The sequence below is a fragment of the Crotalus tigris genome, unplaced genomic scaffold (genome assembly GCF_016545835.1).
Source record: "Crotalus tigris isolate CLP2741 ecotype Arizona unplaced genomic scaffold, ASM1654583v1 scf7180000017567.3851432, whole genome shotgun sequence".
In the NCBI taxonomy this organism is placed as follows: Eukaryota; Metazoa; Chordata; class Lepidosauria; order Squamata; family Viperidae; genus Crotalus; species Crotalus tigris.
In genome coordinates this window covers 450,540-475,042 of record NW_024096477.1, presented here as the reverse complement: position 1 = coordinate 475,042, position 24,503 = coordinate 450,540, and the positions used below count along the sequence as shown (strand labels likewise).

At 36.8% G+C, this 24,503-nt stretch overlaps 1 protein-coding gene across 1 annotated transcript in view; it reads right to left on the bottom strand.

The window, feature by feature from the left end:
• Positions 1–2,961: 2,961 nt before the first annotated feature.
• Positions 2,962–24,503, bottom strand: part of ERC2 (ELKS/RAB6-interacting/CAST family member 2) — a 386,048-nt gene continuing 364,506 nt past the window's right edge. The window contains exon 17 of the mRNA XM_039349739.1: positions 2,962–3,053. The gene's annotated coding sequence lies outside the window, so the exon portion shown is untranslated. The remainder of the gene's footprint in view (positions 3,054–24,503) is intronic.

Sequence of the window (24,503 nt, the reverse complement as noted above, 5' to 3'; positions counted from 1 at the left end):
TCTAACAAATGTAAAGAAAGCCCTTCTTAAGATTCTATAATGATATGAATTGGATCTATATTATTTTTATTCTAGTAGGATAGTCAGGGATCTGAAAATTATGGGTAGCCTCCAAGAACACACTAAAAGTGTTTCAGAACCATTTATTTGCTTTTCTATCCAGCAAATGTCAATAGAAATTGTTTAGAGAATTAAGAAGGGCCAGGAGCACAGATCTTTTATTGAATATTACACATTGCCCACAATTCCTTGTCACTTCTCAATGCACCCAACAATTATCTGTTTTCAAAGCCTAAGTTTAAAGAGGCTGCAAGGAAATATAGCAATACCTTTAGGTATTGTTTAAGTCTACTTTCTAATGCCCCCATGTTTTATTAATTTCATAATTGTGTCATAGTTCTATTCTGCTGTTTCTTCAAGTCTCTTTCATTACTTGTGCTCAACTTTAGCATCTCAGTTCTACATGGATGCAGTCCCACTACCTTCTCCCTCAGCCCAAGATTCAACCTCTTCCATATGGAGCTGCCATGTTTAAATTAAAAAAAAAAAGTATTTTCACATCTGATCCTTCTTCACTCTCTTCCCTCCCTAATATTCTCAACAATTTTTTAAATGAAAGTTTAATGCCATACTTCCATGAATAAATTATTTTCTTGTGTTTTGTTTTTCTTTTTAATGGAGAGGTATGAATATAGAGACAGCTATAACAAACGCTGACTGCCTTGGCCATGATTATATTGCTTTGAATATCAGCATAGATCTGAAAAGTAAAAAGAGCTTACAAACATTCTGAAATTGTTTAAGTGTGTTTTATAAATGCTTGGGGAACAAACATGCTGACCTTCTGGAAAATCTTATAAGCGTTCCCTCTCTGGAAAAATAATCACTTATTTGATCACCTAACTTGCAGCAGCTTTTCTTCACATCTTAGTCTTTCATTGTTCTTTGTTCTTTCTCCCTAAACAGCTGTTTTCCTCTTTTTTTTTTCCTTTTTTTCTTTTTGTATAGAAAGGAAGAGTGTGACAAAGTAGTCAACTAGATCTGGAGGATGAAGAAATATGCAGAAATAACAATTTTGAAGAAAGTAAAAAGAAAACAGATTTGAAGTTGATTTCCTCCATTCAGTCAATGTATCCATTGTAATTAAAACATGTACTTGCACTGCATGAAATGAATTTAGAAGGAATAAATTCTCAGAATTAAGCATTTTGGCTGAGGCTGCATCTATAGAAGACAGTGCTGAGTGTGTTGATTTATGTTAAGCACAGTTTGTTGAACATGCTACCAGTGGCTTGGTTCAAAGATAATGTAAAGACATAAGCTATGGTTTACATGCCCCAAAGCCTGGGTTCACATATCATGCTAAGCCAAATACAAACCAACCACATTATGGCTTAAAATGATGTATGAGGCTAACCACCAAGAGGGAAGCAGCTCTGCATATGGAAAGGAATAGAAGCTAAGCAGAAGTTTTAATACTGATAAAAAAACTGAAATTTTTGTGGCTGCCCATTCATAAATCAGAACTGCAATATTCACAGAAGGGGAAGGGGGGGATTCAAAGAGTAAACCTTGTCAATATCCTACAAAACTGCAAGACAGACTCTCTCTAAGAATCAGTTCCAAGTTTTTCTTGCAATCTAACACCTTCCTCCCTGAGCATTCTTTTTCCCTTAGATCAAAGACTTTTCAGACCTTGACAAATGAATTTGTTGAAGGCTGAGCTGAGATATCTATCCAAGAGTCTCCTTACTACAATAAAACTGAGAGGAAAAACTGACTGCCTATAGCAGGACAGTTTCTATGAACCTCCCCCCTCACCCACCCACACCCCAAGTGTTGCTTTCTAATTTGTGGGTTAGTCCTGTGTATTCAGAAAAGCTAAATTTAGGCAATTTTAAAAAGTGTCTTTTAAGCCTCCCTTGAGAATATGACTTATTATCGTCCCAAAATATATAATTAAAATACCTTCCCAGTATAGTATCCTATCATTAATTCTTGATTGTTACAATGCACACTAACAAGACTCCATTTAAAAATAATGTCTGGACTTAAAAGGGGGAAAATACTTACTACAGTTAGTCCTTACTTACAACAGTTTGTTTAGTGACCGCTCGACATTACAATGGCACTAAAAAAAATGACTTATGACCATTTTTCACACTTACGAGTATTGACACATTCCTGTGATCACACGAAAAAAATTTAGATGCCTGTCACTTGACTCATGATGGTTGCAATGTCCTGGGGTCATGTGATCACTTTTTGTGACCCTCCAGCAAGCAAAGTCAATGGGGAAGTCTGATTCACTTAACACCCATGTTACTAACTTAACAGCTGCAGTGATTCACTTAACAGCTGTGGCAGGAAAGGTTGTAAAATGGGGCAAAACTCACTTAACAAATATTTCATTTAGCAGTAGAAATTTTAGGCTCCGTTGCATCGAGGACTACCTGTATAAAGATTTTTCATAGGTAATACTTTAGGCCTTACAAATGATTAAAAAGATTGTGAGGGAAGGCCCATTTGGCAGCAGCTGTGAAAACTGAACCAAGCTACTCGGGGATTAAATTGCTGCTGAACATCATCTTACAAGTGCAGCTTTAGAAGTGGAGATAAAAGCAAGCCATGTTGTTCAGCTACAAATCACCTCAGATAAAAAGGAGGAAATGGGGCGGGGGGGAGTCTCATCAAAAAATTATAATAAAGGATGACAATTAGAGGCCTTTTAGTATAATAATAATCAAAGGTCAGGTGTTTTCCCTGATTATAAATTTTAGTTTGCGGAGCGGTACAAGTATTTTGTTGGGTGACAAGCAAAAACGGCAACCGAAATATCCAAAAGGTAGGTTTAAATATATCTTATGAGATTACAATTCAAACTGAGCATAGGGCTCAGTTTCAGCATTCCATGAGGGCTCGTAGGACTACAAAGGCAAGCAAACGTTGAGGTAAACCTGCTTTGGAAGTAATGCTTATCTGATTCCAACACATCTTTCTTCATGTTTCAATCACTGAACAGCTGCTTTCCTTCCAGGGAGAAATTAGACAGCCTAAACGTTAAAAAAAAAGAAAAAATGAAACACACTCATCGCTATTGATTCAGGACTTGGTCAATGAAGGATAATGATGCATGTTGCCTCTCTGTTTTTTATGTGCTTTATTATGCAAAGAAAACTACCCCCCCAAAAAATGGCCCCAGTATACTTTCTATGTGGTTATGTGTGTTCTTTTATTGAATGTATATACAAATGCACATGTATAATGGCAGAACACGAAAATACTGGGGTCTTTTGCCGAACTGTGGTATTTGCAGATGGCAACAAGATTAGTTGTTCTTCAACTAAACCTGGAAAGGAGATAGACTATTTAAAGTTACTGGGAGAAAAAAAGTGACTTGTGATCATTTTTCACACTTATGACCATTGCAGCATCCCCATGGTCAGTGATCCAAATTCAGACGTACGTACATACCTTCATATATATTTATGTTTTTTTAACTTTGTGTAATTTTTGTGTTTTTTAAAATATTTTTTAGCTTTTTAAAAAAATATTAATTATTCTTTGCACCCCATACTCCTTATGCCGTTCTATGACTATAATAAGATTTGATCTGATGCATATAATCTTCTTAGATTGAGGTGAAGAAATTAAATGAAAATACCAGAACATGAAATTCAGAAAGTCTGGTTTACCAAATATATTTACAGGAAGACAAATGGTTGGTTAGTATCCATGTCTACAAGGCTAGCAATAATGTCTACAGAACAGAATAACAGAGTTGGAAGGAACCTTGGAGGTCTTCTAGCTCAACCCTTTGCTCAAGCAAGAAACCCTATGCTATTTCAGACAAACGTTGTCCAATGTCTTCTTAAAAAACTCCAGCGTTGGAGCACCCACAACTTCTGGAGGCAAGTCGTTCCACTGATTAAATTACTAGAGGTAGGATACAAGAACCCTACATGAAGGATATGACAAAGCTATATCTGGCAAGGGCAAGGGCCCTATAAGAGGTACAATTAATGGGTATGTAGCAGAGACAGGCAGCAAGGACTAAGTGCAGCTCCCAGTGTCCCTCAAAAACTCATAAAACTCTCATTTTAACAGTTGACAAAAAGAATTGCATTACTGTTGTTAGAGTGAAATCATATTAACTATGTTTAATTTATTTATTCTTAAATATCAGGGTTCTTCTACTGTTTTGTTAGAGAAAAAAAGGACTCAAAAGAGAAGAAAGCCCCTTTCTGATAGTCTACAGCCTTTTGGTCAATCACCACTAATTAAATGCCCTGAGTAGACATCAGAAGGGAACTAAAATTGAATATTCAGTGATAATAGGTAGAACAATCAGCTTTAGAATCAGCAGTGAAGATATCAAAGTAATGGATAGTTTCTGCCTCTTAAGATCAGCTATAAAAGTCAGTAAAGAAACACACCACAGACTTAAGAACAACAACATAGTTAAATGCCATGACGTCTCCATATCTACAAAGATCAGAATCATACAAGCCACTTTTATTCTCAGTGACATTATGGAAATGAAAATTGGATTTTGAAGAAGTAGAATAAGAACAATATTGGTGCTTTTGAACTTTGAGGCCGGAGAACACTCTTGAGAATACTATGGACAGATAAGAAAACAACAAGGCGAATGGACCCTGTTACCACAGCAATGAGTATACCATTAGAACAGCGGTTCTCAACCTATGGGTCGCGACCCCATTTGGGGTTGATCGACCATTTCACGGGGGTCGCCAAGCAAGGTTGTCCGCCATTTTTTCCCCTTTTCCAGTGGGTGCCTTACCTCCCTTGGGCTGGGCCAGCTGGTGGCCCAGACGGTGGTCGACCTGCTCCGTCTCTGCCGCTTGCCAGCTACGCCTCAGCTGGCGCAGGGGTGGCACCACGCATGCGTGGCGCTCCCGGGCAGGGAAAGTCCTCGACTTATGACTGGTTGGGTAGTCCTCGACTTACAACTGGTTTAGTCCTCGACTTACGACTGTTTGGGGGTCGCGGCATTAAAAAGGTTGAGAACCACTGCATTAGAAGAACTGAAGTACCACAGAGTCACTCTATGAGTAAGATGGGCAGTCTCTAAATTTGATAAATAAAAATAGCTATAAATTATCATGAAGAAACTCTATGTGGTTGCTATGAGTCAAAAACAACTTGATAGCATGTAATGAGCTAATTGATCAATCACTCGCTGCTTTGTATTTATAATGCAAATCAAGTGGAGTCTTCATCAGATTACTTATACTTAATTCCAGTGTTTTAGGGGGGTGTTGTTCTATGATCTATTTACCCCTTTCCCCCTCTTTTCATCTAATAGATGATACCATTGCTGAAAGGCACAGAAAACATGCCTTTATATCAAAGTTCTTCTTGCAGTGATTTTTTATAAATAGAGTTGACTAGGATAATTAACTACATAATAACACCTGTTCTTCTGATAAATGTTGCAGATTTACTTTTGCGTTTAGCTGGCACTGAAAGTAAGTAGACAAACTGAAGGTAACACTTTTTTTCATTTTCCATTATGGAATCCTTATAGTATTCTAGGTAGAACACACAATTGCCTGGTAAATGGGGAGATTTGAGTTTGAATTTAAAAGTGAAAGTTAATATTGATGTCAACGCTGCTAACATTGGATGTTCTTGGTTTGACAACAGTTGGAAATGTAGCCATCTTTTCTCTTTCACTTTTAGAGTTAGATGATGCTGGGAGGGGAAATGTGGATGAAGAGTCCAGTTAGTCATAACAACAATAACTCAGCCATGGGAATCAAGGTTATTGTGCCCAGAGCTGATAAAGATTTGGCGGGCTAGAGAACTGGGGAGAAAGCCCACACTTCGAGCTAATTGAGGAATGTGATTTATGACTGTTAATTGAAGGAGGGAATTGTGCTTTGCTACTTTGTGCGGGAAGGGGGGATTCAGTTTTTGGCTTTAACTATGTAGTGCTGATGCTTTGTTTCCTGAATAAAAGATTCTTTTTTAAAAAACAAATTTTATTTTTTTTAATTAATACAAACTGCTCGAGACACCAAAAACAAAACATATATAGTAATTCAATCAGTACATCAAATATTCCCTCTCTATTTCCCTCAAATAGCTTATATATTTAAACTAGTCTATTTCTACCTTAAATTTCTATTAATCCTAAACTTATTTTAAAGCTTTATACAATTACAAGACCATAATCTAGTTTAACTTCAAATACACACATTATCAGTTCAGGTATCCCTTCCAAATATGTCCTAATTCTTTAATTTCATCATAAATCTTATTTATTTCTTCTTCCACAAATATCTCCCAATTAAAATAAAATATTAATCTATCCTATACATATCTAATCCATCAATCCATCAATTTTTTTGGTTAACAAAATAATAACAACCTTAAATCATTTGAGTCCTTTAGACAAGGTTCTGTTTTCATCCAATTAATTATCAAACCTAATATCATCCATATTATCAGACAAAACACATCATCTTATTAAAATCACATTCAATTAATTATTAATTCAATCCCAATCTAAAACATCTCTTCATTTTTCTTCATTCCATTATATAGTAATTTTCATACATTAATCACCCATTTTTTCTTATTTCTATTCAGAAACTTAATCCTCAACTCAGTCCATAGTTCTAAAATGCCTTATATCCAATATATATAATTTTAAATTTCTCTTTTCAGTCTTATTCTAGGCTTTTTTTTCTGCCAAGCAGGTTTCCACAACAACGCTTCCCTTTCAACCAGTAAATCTCTCTTTGTTGCTTGTGATGATATTTGAGGCAGTAATAAGCTTCCTGTCGTCTGGATTGGACCTCCATTTCTCTTATTCTTGAAACCTCGCTGCATTAAAGGTTCAAATCTCAATCTTTGTTTTTTCTGGTCCTCACAAATATAGATAAGATGCTTGTAGGAGGAAATAAGTTCCTCTGTATCCTCAATAAAGTCATCTTTTAGTGTATTTTGGTTTGTAGAGTAGTCAGGTGTAATCTGAAAGTCACTTTTAAAGTTTGAAGAATAATCTCTGGTTCTTAGTTCTGTGGTGATCTCTTTCATTGTAACAAATTCCTCTTTAATTTCCTTTAATTCCCCCTCTGGTATGTTTTGGTTTATAGCATAAACAGATGTGATCTGAAAGTAACTTTGAAAATTTGGGGTAGCATTGACTCTTCGTTCTGTAGTAATCCTTTTCCTTATAGCACATATTTCTTCAGAAACTTCATAAATCTTTTCCAGTATAAGCTTGCAATTTAAATGAGAGTGGAGTTTCTCCATTTTAAAAGTAATCAAAGAAAGTCTTTTCTTCTTTATTATTATTATTTTTTAATGAAGGCTGTAATTAAACAGTGTCCACCCCCTCAGATTCCACAGCTGCACCAGCTTATCTCTTCCAGGAATATTTTGAAGGTCAGGTTTCTATCCAAAGAATAGTTGCAACATTAGCTTTTCACCACTAGATGTCCTCAGTAAATAAAAAAACTTTTCCAGACACCATTTTTTTCCCTTTTTTCTCTCTTTTAAAGAGTGGAGAAAGAAGTATTCTTCCAATATTAGCTCTTAATAAAGTTCAAAAAAGCTTTTTTTTCTGTATCCCAAAGTGAATAAAAATAGAGTGTAGTCTTTAAAAAGTTTTTATTCTCAATGCTTCTCTTCCCACACATACAGAAGCCGCCCTTTCCAAATGGGGAAATAATTCCAACCCAAGTTTTTTCAGGCAAAAAAAAAAACAAGTAAGGGAAAGAGAGGGGCTAAAGGGGTCTCACCCGGATCCTCCATGGTGGGTCTAATATCGTTTAGTTGTAATTCTGACTTCGGCTGGTGCAGCAGGATAATCGGCCATCTTGCAGGACAATCGTTGCTCCGTCAGCCCTAAGGAAATAGCTGGAGCTACGGGAGAAGCTGCCACTCTCCCGCAGCCACCAGCAAGCCTCCTTCTTGGTGGTTGCCCCTCCAGGGCAACTTTCGACCCACTGGGGGTCTACCGACGCAGAAAACCCGGCCCAACTGGACACAAGTCCCCAGACACGACCGGCGTCACAGTGTACTGGAACCGGAAGTCCAACAAAAGATTCTTTGAGGTTTAAAAAAAAAGACAGGTTGCTTCGTCTCTGCGTAGATTATAAAGGTCTGAATGCGGTGAGCGTGAAAAACAAATACTCCCTCTCCCTCCTGAAGGACTTACTGACCCACCTGGCTAAGGGGAGGGTCTTCACTAAGTTGGACTTGAGAGAGGCCTATTACCAGGTGAGGATAAAGGAGGGAGATGAGTGGAAGACTGCTTTTAACTATCCCATGGAGAGCTACCAATTTAAAGTCATGCCTTTTGGTCTGCAAGGGGCTCCAGCTGTCTTCATGCAGTTGATTAATTGGGTACTACATGACCATTTATACAAAGGGGTTTTGATATACCTTGATGACATCCTGATATACAGCACAAATATGGCTGATCATGTAAAACTAGTGAGAGAAGTGTTAAAGAAACTGTTGAATGCCAAACTTTTTGTTAAACTATCAAAGTCTGAGTTTCACCAGGCCCAACTGGATTATCTTGGCTACAGAATTTCCAGTGAGGGCATTGAAATGGACCCAAACAAAGTGAAAGCCGTAATTGAATGGCAACCCTCAAAGACTCGCAAACAGCTCCAGAGCTTTCTAGGATTTGTCAACTTCTATCTTCAATTCATCCTGTCCTTCGCTGAAATTGCCCTGCCTCTTATGGAATTACTAAAAACAGGGAAAGGAGGAGGAAAGCCATGTCCGGGCCAACCACTAGCATGGACTATGAATTGTCAAACCACTTTTGAAAATTTAAAAAGACTATTTCTGCTTCAACCGGTCTTAAAACATCCTTGCCCTTTGTGATTCAAGCTGATGCCAGCAACGTGGCTGTCAGAGCTGTGCTACTGCAAAAGAACCAGAGTGGGATCCTACAACCCTGTGCCTACACCTTGAAAAAATTCACTGACTGCAAGAGGAGGTGGGCTGTGTGGGAAAAGGAGACTTTTGCAATCCACTGGGCTCTATTAAACTGGTGACACTATCTAGAAGAACGTAAGGTGTCTTTCGAGGTATGGACTGATCACAAAAACCTAGAAGCATTAAAGACTCCCCCCAAATTGTCCCCAAAACAAGTATGATGGCACAGTACTTTAACTGTTTTAACTTCACCCTAAAGTACATACCGGGAGGAAAAAACTTCTTAGCTGATGCTCTATTCAGACTGCCCCAGTAAAAAAGCCAGTATGAAGAGGTTATCTCCAATCCACAAACCGCTTCTCAGCTTACACCGTGCAGAGCCCCACCTCCAAGACCACCTAATCCCATTGACCCTGGGGCAAGAAAAATAAAAGAAGAGCTCCTCACCGACCACTGGTTCAAGGATAATCAAACCTCCCTAACGTGCAGGGACGGTTTGGCTTACAAAGGGGAAAACTATATTTGCCAGAGACCCTCTGCCTTAACGTGCTCTGACACAGCCATGGCACTTTGGATATTTAAAAACATTACACTCTATCTGCCATCAATTCTGGTGGCCGGGATTGAAACAGAACATGGAAAAGTATGTCCGGAGTTGTGCTGTATGTGCCGCCATGAAAAGAATTCCGAGGAAAATACCTGGGTTATTGCAACTGGTAGCAGACCCTTCCCAACCATGGGAAGAAATTGCTATGGATTTTATAATAGATCTACCTGAAAGTAGGGGACATATGGTTATCTGAACTGTGATAGATCTGTTTTCACTTCATTGCCTGCAAAAGGGCTCCCATCTGCCCAATGACTAACCAAAATGCTCCTGAAACACATCTACAGACTGCATGGTGCACCTAAATGAATAATCTCTGACAGGGGGATGCAGTTCACAACTAAGTTTTGGAGGAGTTTTCTTAAACTAATTGACTCATCTCAAAGACTATCATCTGCTTTTCACCCATCTACTAATGGGGCGGCTGAATCTGCGAACTCAATGGTGAAACAATATCTCAGATGCTATGTTGATCATCAACAAACAAACTGGACTGACCTCCTCCCTTTCACAGAGGTGGCTTACAATAACTCTGTTCACATGTCTTTTAAAGTGGCCACAGGAAAAGAGTTCAGCCCAATTCCTGAATATCCCTAAGCACCCTCCGCTTCCCAGACTCTTGATCAATGGTTGAGGGGGTAGGAGGAAGTTTGGAAAACCATGAAAACTGCTTTGAAAAAGACTTCCAAGATATACAAAAAACAGGCAGATAAAAAAAGGGCTCCTCAAAGAATATTCCAAGTTGGGGAAAAATATTAACTAAATATTTACAGCTTAAGTTACCTAGTAGGAAGTTAGGACCGAAGTACTTAGGACCCTTCCCCATTGCAAAGATCATTAATCCAGTCATAGTGGAATTAAAACTTCCTAGGCTCTTAGGAAAAGTTCACCCTGTTTTCCATTGTAGCCTGTTGAAACCTTTTTGGGGTTCCACTTTAAGACCTCCCCCTAAGAAAGCACCCGGATCCCTCGTGGTGGCAGGACAGACTCACTATGAAGTAAAGTGTATTCTTGATTCTAGAATTTTGTAAGGGGAAATTGCAGTACTTAGTGCAATAAAAGGGATATTCATTGTCTGGGTGAAGTCTAGCAACGTGAAAGCTGACAGACTCATTAATAGATTCTATAAGAAACACCCTAATAAACCAAGAGATAACCCCCAACCTGTGCTTTTGTTTACATTACAGGATTTGTCCTTTATGTAAGGGAGTCCAGATATCAATGCTGCTAACATCGGATGTTCTTGCTTTGATAACAGATGGAAATGTAGCCATCTTTTCTCCTTCACTTTTAGAGTTAGATGATGCTGTGAGGGGGGATGTGGATGAAGAGTCCAGTTAGTCATAACAACAATAACTCAGCCATGAGAATCAAGGTTATTGCGCCCAGAGCTGATAAAGATTTGGTGGGCTAGAGAAATGGAGAGAAAGCCCACACTTCGAGCTAATTGGGAAATGTGATTTATGACTGTTAATTGGAGGAGGGAATTGTGCTTTGCTACTCTGTGTGGGAAGAGGGAATTCAGTTTTTGGCTTTAACTATGTAGTGCCGATGCTTTGTTTCTCGAATAAAAGATTCTTTAAGGTAAACAATGCCTCGAAGTTCTTTTAAAGAATTTCATCTGTCGGAACCATGACAATTGATTTAAAATAATTTTGTCACAATTTACACAAATACAGTCCTCCAGTAGAAAGCTACTCTGTTTAAACATCTTCTTTACCATGAAGACAATTCTACATTACTTATGGCTAAGCTTCAAACACAGCTTCAGATCTTCTATATAAAAACCTTTCTGGTTTGAAGATGTGCTTTCATGACCAAAGCTTTCAAATTTGGTTTTGTTCATTTTCCTCACTCTGGTTTTGTCTTTACAGCAGATAATATCACTGATTACATTACTTAAATCACTTAAATCTGCCTTCTGATCTTTAATGTGTATTATCATTTTGCCAGTAAGCAATCTCACTTAATGCACTGTTTTAAAATTTGAAAAACTGTACAGGCATTCTAGAAAAATGTGGGAAATCAACTGAAAATAAATGAGAACAAGTTCCTGTGAAAGATTTTTATCTGAAATCCAGCCTCTGTCATTCCTTTTTTCTTGTCAAATTCAAGTTGAAACATTTTACAATTGTCCCTAATTGCTATAACAGTCAAGACAATATGTAAAGGCATTAGCTGCAAAAGTAATTATGATGGCATTGAATACAAAATAAAGTGGGTGGATGGAGAGTAGTGGGAATAATCTTGAAAGCAATGATTAAACAATAAGCAAATTAATATTTATTGACTTGACATGTCAAACATTGTAATTTGTTTCTGTGTTCTTAGCAGATGCTAGTAGTTTTACAAAACTTGTTTTCAATTTAGTTTAGAAGGAGGGGCCCTTTTCTAAACAGAGGTTGGAATTGCAGTGTTTCCTGAAGACTGTTCTTTCTTTGCTCTACTTGATTCATACCAGTCTAAAAGCCAGTCTTGTTGCACTAATTTCCTTGCAAGAAACATTTTCCAGAGTCTAAACCATGATTCAGCTGCAGCTGGTGAGTTAATTAAAATAGTTTTACATCCTTTTTTAAAATAAATCACTAGTTGTTTGTGACAAAACAGATTATATTTGCTCAATTTTAGTGCATTTTTGTTTCAACAAAACCTTCCTGTATAAAGTCTCTACAGTTTATGGCTCCTCAAGACCATAGACAGTGAGCTTGTGGATCAGAAACTCAATATGAATGTGCATTCCTTTATAGGGGTACTTTCTTGCTTCTTACATTTATAGTGTTCATGGTGGCTTTGATTTACTAGGTGAAACTTGTAAAATGGTTCAATAGGAAATGGCAGCAATTTACTTTGGATGAAGTCAGGATATCACACTGATGCTTGGACCAGTGAAAAATACCACCAATCACTTTAAGATAAAGCCAATGGTGGGATTCAAATATGTGAACAGCCAGTTCTCTGTGTGGATGCCACTTCTGGAAGTCCATTCTGGACCTGGGCAACAAAATATTAGCTACCGGATCTGTTGAAGTGATGCGAACTGGCTGAATCCCACCACTGTGTAGAGGCCCTTCAGAAAAGCAATTTGAAGTGAGAGAGTTGTAGATTATTCTTGTTTACCTCTCATAGTAACAGCTGCATGACAAATCCGAGAGAGAGAGGAGCTTCCGCTGGGGAGCGGCGTTGATGGCGGCTACTTTGTAGCCGTCCTCCTGGGACGGCGTCAGATCTGCGGAGCGCAGCGAACATCAGCTGGCCCGCGGTTCGGAATCCCCTTCCCGGGAGAAGGGAAGGGGTAGAGATTGCAAGAATAGAGGTAGAACCTCTTAGCCCCCTCTGGATTTTTCTTTTGAGGGGGCAGAAGGAGCGTTCCCTCGGAGTTCCTGCTTTCTCCGCCTCTCAGCTGTTTTTGTCTCTTCGGAGACAAAAGGAAACGCCGCTACCATCTCCGCGTTTAAAGTGTTCTGGTGAGTAATATTTAAAGCGGACAGAGCAGTTTAAAGGATTTCTTTTTTAGTATAGTATTTTATTTTAAGTTTTTTCTAGTTGACTTTGATTCTTTTCCCTTGTTTCTTTTTTGTCGGCACAGAGAGTGAAAGTAAGATGGCGTTTCGAAAGTACTTTGTTCTTTTGTTCTTTACTTTTTTTTCCCTGAAAGAAAATATGGACTTAAATGAATACATTTATTACTTTTAACTCTCTCCTTTATTTTTTGATTGTGTTTTGGGCACTTCTCTTGGCTTTTTTTTTTTTTAAACTTTAAGAATTTTTGTACTTTTTTTTCTTTTTCCCTTTTCCTTTTAAGAGGAAAGAGAGAGAGAATAATACTTTGAAAAATGGCTTCAAAGAGGCAACCGGCCTCTATACTTTCTAAGGTGGTTTCCTCTCCTACAACTCTAACTGTACAACAACAACTTAAAGCTACACCATCAGTACTGCCTCCACCTTCCCCTCCTTTGGCAGGTTTATCTGCACAAGAGATTAAAGATATAATGGGAAATGCTGTATCCCAAATTAGAGATGAAATGAAGCAACTTCTTGAACAGAGCAAATCTGAAAGCAAAGAGGAAATGAAAGACCTCCTTAAACAGAATAAATCTGAAAGTAAAGAGGAAATGAAGCAGCTGTTAGAGGACAATAATACTATATAGATATAGTAACAGCTTTATCAGGCCTGGCTTCTGTGGTCGCGAAATTGGATTCTAGAGTCGAGGAAGTCGAAGATAAAGTTGATTTTATTGAAGATAAATTCCAGAATATGGAAAGAAAGGTGGAAATTTCACAAGAGGATATTCTTATGTCCCAGTACAGGGAAATGGAGCATGCTTTGAGAATCAGGGGTTTGAAAGAAGATATGAATCAAGATCTGACAGAGGTGGTGCTTAATGATCTAGCTCCTGTATTGAATATGGATAAAGATGAATTACGCAGAGAAGTGGAAAAAGTTTACAGAGTTAATTCTTGGATTGCGAAACAAAAGAATTTGCCAAGAGATGTGGTGATTTATTTTACAAAGAGGCCTCTGCGTAATGAAATTATACAAGCTTATTACAATAAGAGATTTCAGATTGCTGCCCAAGATGTCATTATTTTAAAGGAAATTCCATCAAGAATCTTAAGAAACAGGAAAGACTTTGCTTTTCTAGCTAATGAACTTAAAGCAAGATCGATGTCATTCAGATGGGACATTCCGATGGGTATTGTTTTGAGCCATGCGGGGATGCGTTATAGGCTTAACACGGTTGCTAAAGCTAAAGAGTTTTATAATATGGTCCTGGGAGCAGGCTCATCTTTATCTTTGATTCAGAAATCTTCGGGCGGCAAAGAGGTGGAACAGCAATCTGAAGGATTAGGTCTGATCTCTGCTGGGAAGTCACAAGTGGAATGGCAACGTCAAACAGAGGTCAAAGAGCAGAGGATGACCCGTGCAGCACATAGACGCAAGGAAAAGGAACAACAGAAGAAAGAACCCAAAGAATCTTCTTCTGAAAGTGCTTCATTGCCGGTGGGAGGAGCAAGACCCAAGAGTTCTGCAACACATTCATCAATGGCAGATCTTCAGGCAGTCTTCTCCAGGCTCCTGGTTAAGGGAGATGGCAAAGTTCCTGACCTGGAATGTTAACGGCCTCAACTCCCCTCAGAAAAGAAAGAAAATCTTTTATTATTTAAAGCAACATAACAATGATATTATCTGCTTGCAGGAAACTCATATTTTACTTAAAGATCAAAAATATTTAGCTAATGCTCGTTTGGGGTCTCATTTTGTATCTCCTGCCCCTGGGAAAAAAGGGGGAGTGGTTATTTATGTTAAGCAAAACCTACCAGTTTGTCTGGTAGAATCAGATCCTCAAGGAAGATATGTAATGATTGAACTTGGATTATACGGTAAGAAAATACTTGTAGTGGGACTGTATGCACCAAATCAGCAACAAGAACAATTTTATAAACTGTTACATCAGAAAATAATTTCGCTGGACTATAGATCTGTGATATTAATGGGGGATTGGAATGGTGTTTTAGATACACAAAGGGACAAAAAAGGTTCCTCTATTCTTTTTAAACAGGCTAAATTACCCAAAGCCTTTTTTGATTTGAAAGAGGATTGGGAATTGAGAGACTATTGGCGTGAACGTAATCAAGAGGAGAGAGACTTTACCTTTTTTTCAGATAGACATCAATTTCTTTCAAGAATTGATTTTTTTTTATTACAACTGACTTATATAATAGGGTAAAGAATGTAAAAATTTTTCCTAGGTCATTGACGGATCATAGCCCAGTTTGGATGGAGCTGATTCATGAAAAAGAGGAGAGGAGATCCTGGAGGATGAATGAGAATTTATTTAGACAAGAAAAGAATGTTCAAAAGTTAAAGGAGTGTTTAAAGGATTATTTTGCTTTGAATATGTATAAGGGGACATCAACATCAATGGTATGGGATGCAGGTAAAGCTTTTATGCGTGGGATTTTGATAAAGATGAACAGTGTTTATAGACAAAAGCAGACTCAGAAGCGTAAGGAACTGGAAGATGAGATTAAATTAAAAGAAAAGTTTTTGATTTCAAATCCTTCAGATGAAAAGGTTAAGGAATCTATAAAGTTCTTAAGAACACAATTTAATATGCTGATGGCTGATCAATCTGCAACTAATCTTTTGTTTATGAAACAAAATACATTTTGTAATGCCAATAAACCAGGGAGATGGTTGGCCTATCAATTAAGAAAGAAACAGAGACAGAGAACAATAGATAAAATAAATTATAATGGTAAATTAGTGTATCAGAAGGAATTGATTAAGAAATCTTTTTTAGATTATTATCAAAAATTATATAAGACTACTAATGTACAAATTTTAGATATAAATAAATATTTAAGGGAGGCTAACTTTCCTAAATTGACAAAAGATCAGAAGCAAGAAATTAATGGTCCAATTACTAATGAGGAAATTGTGACAGTTATTAAGCAATTAAAATTAGGCAAAGCGCCAGGTACGGATGGTTTGACACCTATTTATTATAAAACTTTAGTAGAAGAGATGATTCAACCTTTAGGTGAGCTTTTTAATAACATATTGCAGGGTTCAGAGATCCCTCCATCATGGCGCAGTGCCTTCATATCCTTGATTCCAAAAGAGGACCAAGATCTTACTTTACCAAAGAATTATAGACCTATATCTCTTTTAAATGTAGACTATAAGATCTTTGCAAAAATTTTAGCTAATAGGCTTATGACGGTTGTGCATCGGCTTATACATAAGGACCAATCGGGTTTTATAACTGGCAGGTACATGAAAAATAATGTTAGACAAATTATTAATATATTAGAATATTTAGATAAGAACAACCAAGGGCTGATATTTTTAGATGCTGAAAAAGCTTTTGATCAACTGAATTGGCATTTTATGTTAAGAGCAATTGAGGAGATGAACTTTGGAGAAAAAATATTACAAGCTCTTACTGCTATATATCAAAAACAAACGGCACAACTTATTGTTAATGGGGGTTTGTCAGAGGCTTTTATAATAGAAAAAGGTACTAGACAGGGATGTCCTTTGTCACCGTTGCTGTTTGTTTTAACATTGGAAATTTTGTTGATTAAAATCCGAGAGTCGCAGGAAATAAGAGGCATAGAAGTTAACAAAAAAGAATATAAGTTAAGAGCTTTTGCAGATGACTTGGTTGTTTCTTTGTCTCAACCTACTTATTCTGTAGTGAAGTTATTACAGTTGATATATCAATATGGATTAGTTTCGGGTTTTAAAATTAATAATAATAAGACTAAAATATTATCTAAAAATATGACTACTTGCGATAAACAGATTTTGGCTAATTTGACTGGTTTTGAAATTGTTGATAAGATAAAATATCTGGGGGTTATTTTATCTGTTTCTAATGTAAAATTGTTTAAGAATAACTATGAAAGGTTGTGGGTCAGGGTACAAAAAGACTTGAAAAATTGGGAGAACTTACAGCTATCTCTCATGGGAAGAATTGCAGTGATTAAAATGAATGTCCTGCCAAAATTTCTCTTTTTATTTCAAATGTTACCTATTTTAAAGAATGAGGTTAATTTAAACGAATGGCAGAAAGGCATTAATAAATTTATTTGGGCAGGGAAAAAACCAAGGGTAAAGTTTAAAATTATGCAGGACTTCCGGGAGAGAGGTGGACTCAAGGTACCGAATCTGAAATTATATTATGACGCTGTGGTCTTAACATTAATTAGTGATTGGGTAAATTTAACAAACTCAGAGATACTTCACTTGGAGGGATGGGATTTACTTTTTGGTTGGCATGCCTATCTAATATTTAATAAAAAAGTGGACTGGGCCTTCAAATCTCATATTATAAGGATCTCTTTACTTAGGGCTTGGAGGAAATATTATAAAAGTGATTTTAAAATACCATTATGGGCTATACCTTGGCATGTGATAGAGGGGATAAAGAGAGGTGTTAAAATGGATACGGTGTCTTATATACAATTACTTAGATGGGATGGTCAAAATTGGCAGTTAAAATCTTTGGAAGACCTAGCACATGAGAATATTACCTATTCTTGGTTTCAATATAGACAATTAGTAGATAGATGGAAGATGGACCGTAATATAGGCCTGCTTAGAGAAGATGAAAATCTTTTTAAGCAAGTAAAGGATCAAAGACAAACTCATATTAAGAGAATTTATGGGGTGCTAGTGGAACTGGATTCAGAATCAGAATTAATTAAAGACTGTATGATTAAATGGGCGCAGAATTTTGGTGAACCAGTTCTACTGGATATCTGGGAAACTATCTGGGTGAGAAATGTTAAGTTTACACAAGCCCAGAATTTAAGGGAGAATTTTTATAAAATGTTTTACAGATGGCACCTTGATCCACAAAAGATGTCTTTCATGTATCCTGACTTACAGCCTAAATGTTGGAGGTGTGGTTGCCTGGATGCCACTTATTATCATATTTGGTGGTCGTGTAAAAATATAAAAGCTTTTTGGATTAAGATATGGTGGAACACTCAGAGAATCTTTAGAAAGAGGGTAAAATTTACTCCACAATTGTTTTTGCTTGGTATTGTTACTGATTGTGATGCTAAGGAGGTTATATTGATGTTGAATCTGATTACAGCCGCAAGGCTGCTAGTAGGTCAATATTGGAAGAAGGAATCTTTGCCTACTTTGCAAGAGTGGTTCTTTAAAGTATCTTACTTGGCGGAAATGGCAAAGATTTCGGCTTTCTTAAAAAAGCAAACGCAAGAGAAATTTTTTGCTGTATGGGAAAAATGGATAAATTTCATACAATTTAAACTGGATTTGAAAAAATATCATTTAGCTTTTTTATAACCTGTATTTTTTTATTTTAAATACTTTCTCTTTTTAAGGATTATAATTCTTTTTTCATATATATTTTATTTTTAATTATCTTATAATTTTGTTATTTTTTTTTTTTAATTAAGCCTATATTCTGCTCTGGGAAGCTCCGGGGGCGAGGGAGGGGTAGTTTGGGAGGGGTTGGGGGAGGGTTGTATTGTTTTGTTTTTTTTGTTGTTGTTGTTGTTATTGTTTTTTTTTCTGTCTTTGTAAAAGTTTTTAAAAATTTTTCAATAAAAAAAAAATCCGAGAGAGAGAGAGAGAGAGAGAGAGAGAGAGAGAGAGAGAGAGAGAGAGAGAGAGAGAGGGAGGGAGGGAGGGAGGGAGGGAGAGAGAAAGAGAGGGGGGGTGTCAATGTCAGAAGAGGCTGGCAGGTATAATAACAGTGAAAATTTCTCTGTAATAGAAATGCAAACAAGAAATGGGTCCAGAGGAGATCTTTGGGACTGCCCAGATACTTATGCCAGTAAATGATTGACAACTGTGACATCATGTCAAATGTTAGGGCCTTTAACAGGGTCTGAGAAAGTGTATGGTAAAAAGGAAATGGAAAACATGTTATAATGGAAACAATCCCTTAGAAGCCTGATCCCACAAAAAGCTACTGAATCTTCCCAATATTGTCAATAAGACTGAAGACTGGTTTATTGGGCACCCCATCCTGAGTCTTAGCACTTCTTTTGTTATGAAGTGACAGACACTAATTTGCTACTTCCTCTTTTACCAATGCGGAAATGGTCAAAAAGTGAGCAAGAGGAACCCACGGGCGAATTATCACTTTACTGAGAGATAGTTCTTTGAGAGGATTTAGCTTCCTTTATAACCCTGAACTTGGAAAAAGAATCCCTTCCTCTCCGCCTCCTCCTTTCTTTTAAAACTGCATTCCGGATAAGTGAAGTTTGCTTTCTAGGTGCTAAGCAGATACTTACTTTTTTCCCAGTCAGTGGCTTTTACAAGAGAATTTACTTATGTGTTAATCGCCTGCTGGGTGGTGGGAGAATCTCTCCTTTGATCAAAAAGAAAAATACTGGTTTTATTTTACATCCTGTCTCTTTCTCTCTCTCTCTCAACTGGGCAATAGCTGGAGGGATATATTCCAGGACTTCTCTTTTATTCTCAGTATTTTGTTACTTATTGCATGCTACCACCCAAGGCATCAAGGCAAAAACCAAATATGCTTTGTGGTGCACCCACATGACAGGCTTCAAAATGGAAATAATATTTAAGTTAAACCTGTAAGATCAGATTTTTCCCAAAACCTGGTGACATGGGCATCTTTTGAAAGCTTCAAACTAAGATCAAAGTTTACCCAGCAAACTGAAGTAGTATGGCAAAAATTGAGTGGTTTGTGTATTTTGTTTTAGAACACATGACTCTTTTAATGGCTTGTGGAGGTAAAAAATAATCCTGGACAGCAATTATTTAGATTTCCAGGTGTGAAACTTTATTGAACATTTTAGTTGATAGATGCTTGTCAGTTTTTTGTTACTATACCTTGCTGATATCAGGGAGATGGGAAATTGGGAATGCTTCTTTATCCTTGGCCCTCCTTACAGTTTTCTTTCATCATGCTTACATTTAGCAACAAATTCTTCCTTCTGCTGAGTTGATGATTCTTGCTTAGCTGAAAGTATTTCAAAGTGGGGCATTCTGAGAGGACCTATCTGAATTCTCTTAATAAAGTCCTTCCAGTATGAAAGAAAATCCTTAACCAAAATGCCTGGCAGAGGATGGTATACTCAAGAGATACTATCATTTAGGTAGGTGGACATCAAGTTGCAGGATTTCCTTCCAGCATGGCCATTGCTACCACAATTCTAGAAGTTGCAAAATCTGATTTTTCTGACACTGAATTCTCTGCTGTTCCCCTTGATGAGAGTGGTTCTTTCATAGACTTGGTAGGTTGCACTTGCTTCAGAGTCTGAATCCGGGTTGCAGAATAAGTACAGTAGAAGTGGATTCTGCCAGAATCTTAGTTCCTCAGGTTAATCTTGTCAGATTCTTTGTGTGCATCAAATTCCTTTTCCAGCTGGGAAATTAGCATGGCAAAGGGCAAGCTCCTCAGTTGCCAGGCTGGAAGGATATTCTATCTAAAGCACAGTCTAGCAATGGAAATAATCACATGGATGCATTTCTTTCCTTTTTTAAAAAATTGAGGCAGTAGAACTAAGCAGCTAAAATTCATGTATTTCATTTTTTGCCAAGCAACACTGTTCACTTATGACTTCCTTCTCCAAGTTCCTATCCCTTCTGTGGTTACAGATGAGAAACTAAGCATAACATATATCACAAAAAGGGAGAAACAGACTAAACACTGTTTATATGTAAAACAAGTTCAAAATTATAACACAAAGGACCATTTAGATAATCCCTACCGAAGACTTCCACTAGCTGAAATTGCTTTTAGAAAATGATAAGTGTTATTTATAAATATAAATCCCAACTGGAGAATCTCACAATGACCAAAAATTTTTAATAACCTACACAAAATTCATGTAGTTGTAAATTTCCCAGCAATTCTTGCTTGGCAATATCAGCTTCTAAATGGCAAAAATTAAGCTATTAATAAAACTGTAGTAAATCCTTATAAAACAAAATATTTGGATATGTGAGAAGGAATAATTTTCAAGCTATTTTGTGGGCATTGCCATCTAAGGATTTTGTTCACAGTTTCAAAGATCTGAATGTGCAGTTTCTATCATCTAATGAATCAAATCAAAGGAATCAAGCCCAACTTTGATTCTTAGGATTTAAAAAGTCTAGGATTGTCCTTATTGTTCAGTATTAACAGAAGATGCTGTGGTATCTTATGCTAACCTCTAGACTGCTCAATATTGTGTTTCAGTAGCATATTACCCGCTACTCAGCAATTTCTTGTCCTAAATTGACTGCCAATGTACAAAGTTTGTACCAAGAAATTTGAAATGTGCATACTAAAGAATGGCAATAGAAAGAAACTTTTGCTAACTAATACTATGGGATCAGTTCCAGAGTGACATTTTGCAGTATTAGCAAGAAGGTTGTTGCAATGCCTCGGAAAGGCAGCTGCAGTTGGATCCTGGAACACCTGATTTTATTTCACTGACCACAGCTAAGTACTGTTCTGTAGTTTGTACTTCTGTAGTTTGTACTGTTCTGTAGTTCACCATTGTATCTCTTCTAATATATTTTTAGATATTTTAGAACAATTATCCAAGTTGGTTATTTTGTATATGATCTGCTGATCTATGGCCGAATAAAGATTGATTGATTGATTGATTGATTGATTGACTGATGTTGTGTTTCATTTCTAAACTCCAGAGGCATCATTTTGGAGTAAAATAAGAAAATTGTAAAAAAATGAGATTCTAATTGGAGGAGGAAAAATCAAAGTAACATAATGTTTAAATGCATTTAGGCTGAGAAATGCTGCCAAAACTTTTTTTTTAAGTCGGTAGAATTTAAATGGAGTTCGTTTCAGCCATTTCTGGCATCACTTTTTAAAATTTATAGCAGAAAAATTTACATACTGCATTTTTGGAAGAGAAACATCAAAACCATTTTGATGGTTTACTTAAGCAATGTGTTTTGCCAAATGTTTTTGAAAATAGTTAGGAAAATCATTTTTTTATAAAGATTCCTATGATTGGCTGTCTCTGTTGCCTTAATTTAAATTGTGGCAACATAAAAATGCTTCAATTCTTAATGTTAGTGGCAAGATTTTTCATTGTTATTAAAGCTTACAGTATATTGAATTGATATATAGAAATTTAGCAAATTGCTCTATCTGAAAAATTAACAGAAGAGCTCTGAAAAACTTATTTTAAAGGTCAAATTCAGTCAAATTCAAAAACCATTGATTAGCTATATTAATAAAAACCGTCTAGATAAGTTTAAAATGGGGAAAGAAATGATGGCATTGTCAGATCTTCAGAGATCCTAGCTGGGTAGTTAATAGATACATTTTGCCCTGAAAATCTTTTCAATCAGAATTTCATTATAATCTAAATTAAACAAGTTTTGTAACTTTCAGGTAATGAAAATATACTTTCAAAGTTGGTGCTAAAAGATCACAGCAGCTAAATGAAACCATGAAAAGTAACTTTTATGTACAGGAGAGGCACTTATAAAACAAAGCCTATTGGTAATTGTAATAACAATAAATGCTTTCAGACTGTAATATTTCAATAGTAGCTTATCAATATAAAAAAATTGCATAATATTTGAAAGTTACACACTCTACAACAGGGGTGTCAAATTGCATCATGCGGAGGCCACGCCCACCCCAGCTCCGGCAATGCAAAAAAAATCACAATACATAGTGACAAGTCACATGACTTGGAGAGTTTGGCCCCATGCTCTAAAAGGTCTTTGGGTTCCAGACAATGAAATGATACCCTTCGATCTAGCTTTTCTATATAACTTAACAGGCCTCATATGCTATATAAGTAAATTAAATTAAACAGTTGACTTAGAATCCTCTGATCTGTTTGTTTTTATGTTTCAAATTCTCATTCTAATTTGGTCATATTTTTTCCAAAGCCTGCACTAAACAAAACTTTTATATATTAAAATGTTATCTATTTTAAATAGTAGAAATCGCTAGCTAAAGCAACTTGCTTTGTTCTTTGTTTTTTATATTATGGGTTATTATGTACAAGTTGATATGCATAGTTTCATTTAAGGCAAAATCACCATTAAAACTTTAGAAACACATATGTCTAAAATAAGTGGGGCTGCAGCCTCCGACAATTTTCTTAGAAGTTTATGAATTCAGTGTGAGAGCTTTGAGTGGCTGCCACAAGGAGCAGAAAGTCAGCTTATTTTCCAAAACACCTGTAGGCAGGACAAGAAATAATGGATGGAAACTAATCAAGGAGAGAAGCAACCTGGAATTAAGAAGAAACTCCCTAAAGGTAAGGACAATTAACCAATGCAACAGCTTGCCATCAGAAATTGTGGGTCCTTCATCACTGGAGGTTTTTAAGAAGAGACTGGATAATCACTTGTCTGAAATGATACAGGGTTTTCTGCCTGAGCAGGGGGTTGGCCTAGAACAGACATGTCAAACTCGCGACGTCATGTGATGTCGCACAATGTATCAGAGCTTTTTTGCCATTGCCGGCATAGGATGGGCACGGCTCCAGTATGATGAAACCGGCCCAGTTTAACACCCCTGGCCTAGAACATCTACAAAGTCCCTTTCAGCTCTATTGTGATTGATTGATTTATTGATTGATTGATTGATTGAAAGTGTCTGATTCTCAAACAAGTAAGCAGAGGATTATGGTCCATGCATCATGGGTTATCTGTTGCACACATATCTCATATTCGGAATCATACTTTCAAAATCAAAACCTCTCCCTTGAAGAGAGAGACATTTCCAAAGTTTAACTAAACTTCAGAAATATCTCTCTCTGGAGTAAAAGAGCTATGCTTAAAAAGAGAGTTTGAGAGAGGCTCCTGTGTAAACATGGGAGCACTTAAGCCTACAAGATTTCTTTGGGAACCACAACCAACGACAGCTTAATCAAGAACACAGAGCTAGCAAAAAAACAACATGTGCCTAAAATCCTTGCACACCTTTGTACTTTATCATCAAAGGCAGCACCCTCCTGCAAACCTCTTGATAGCATCAGACTAATTCCAGAAATTGCACAGGTGGCTTTCTCTGTAGCTGTGGTTGCAAATAGTCTGTGTTCCAGTTTAGCCTCATTTCCCAAGGCCAGTATTCTAATACATTTGACATTTTACAGGGTCAAAAAGATTTCGTTTTCTGTATCGCTTTGTAATGCAAGGCGTGTAAATAAATCTATTTCACCTTTTCCATGTCCATCTCTCTTATTTCTGGTAGCTGGCAGTGTTGATAAAGGTTAAGCTGTAATACATGTCTTCATTCTTCCATCCAGAAGATAGATGGTTTTAGCTCTAAACAGGTAACATTACAAGCTCACTGAGTAATTATTGAAACTAAAAAAAACCTCCAAGAAGTAATAGAATTACTGTAGAGCCAAAACTTCTTTATATATTTTTAATTTAATTCTAATCATGTTCCACATCAAAAATATTAGTTTTTAGTGACTAATCTCAGGCATTCCATTTCAAAACATTTGGAACAGAAAAAAAATAGGAAAT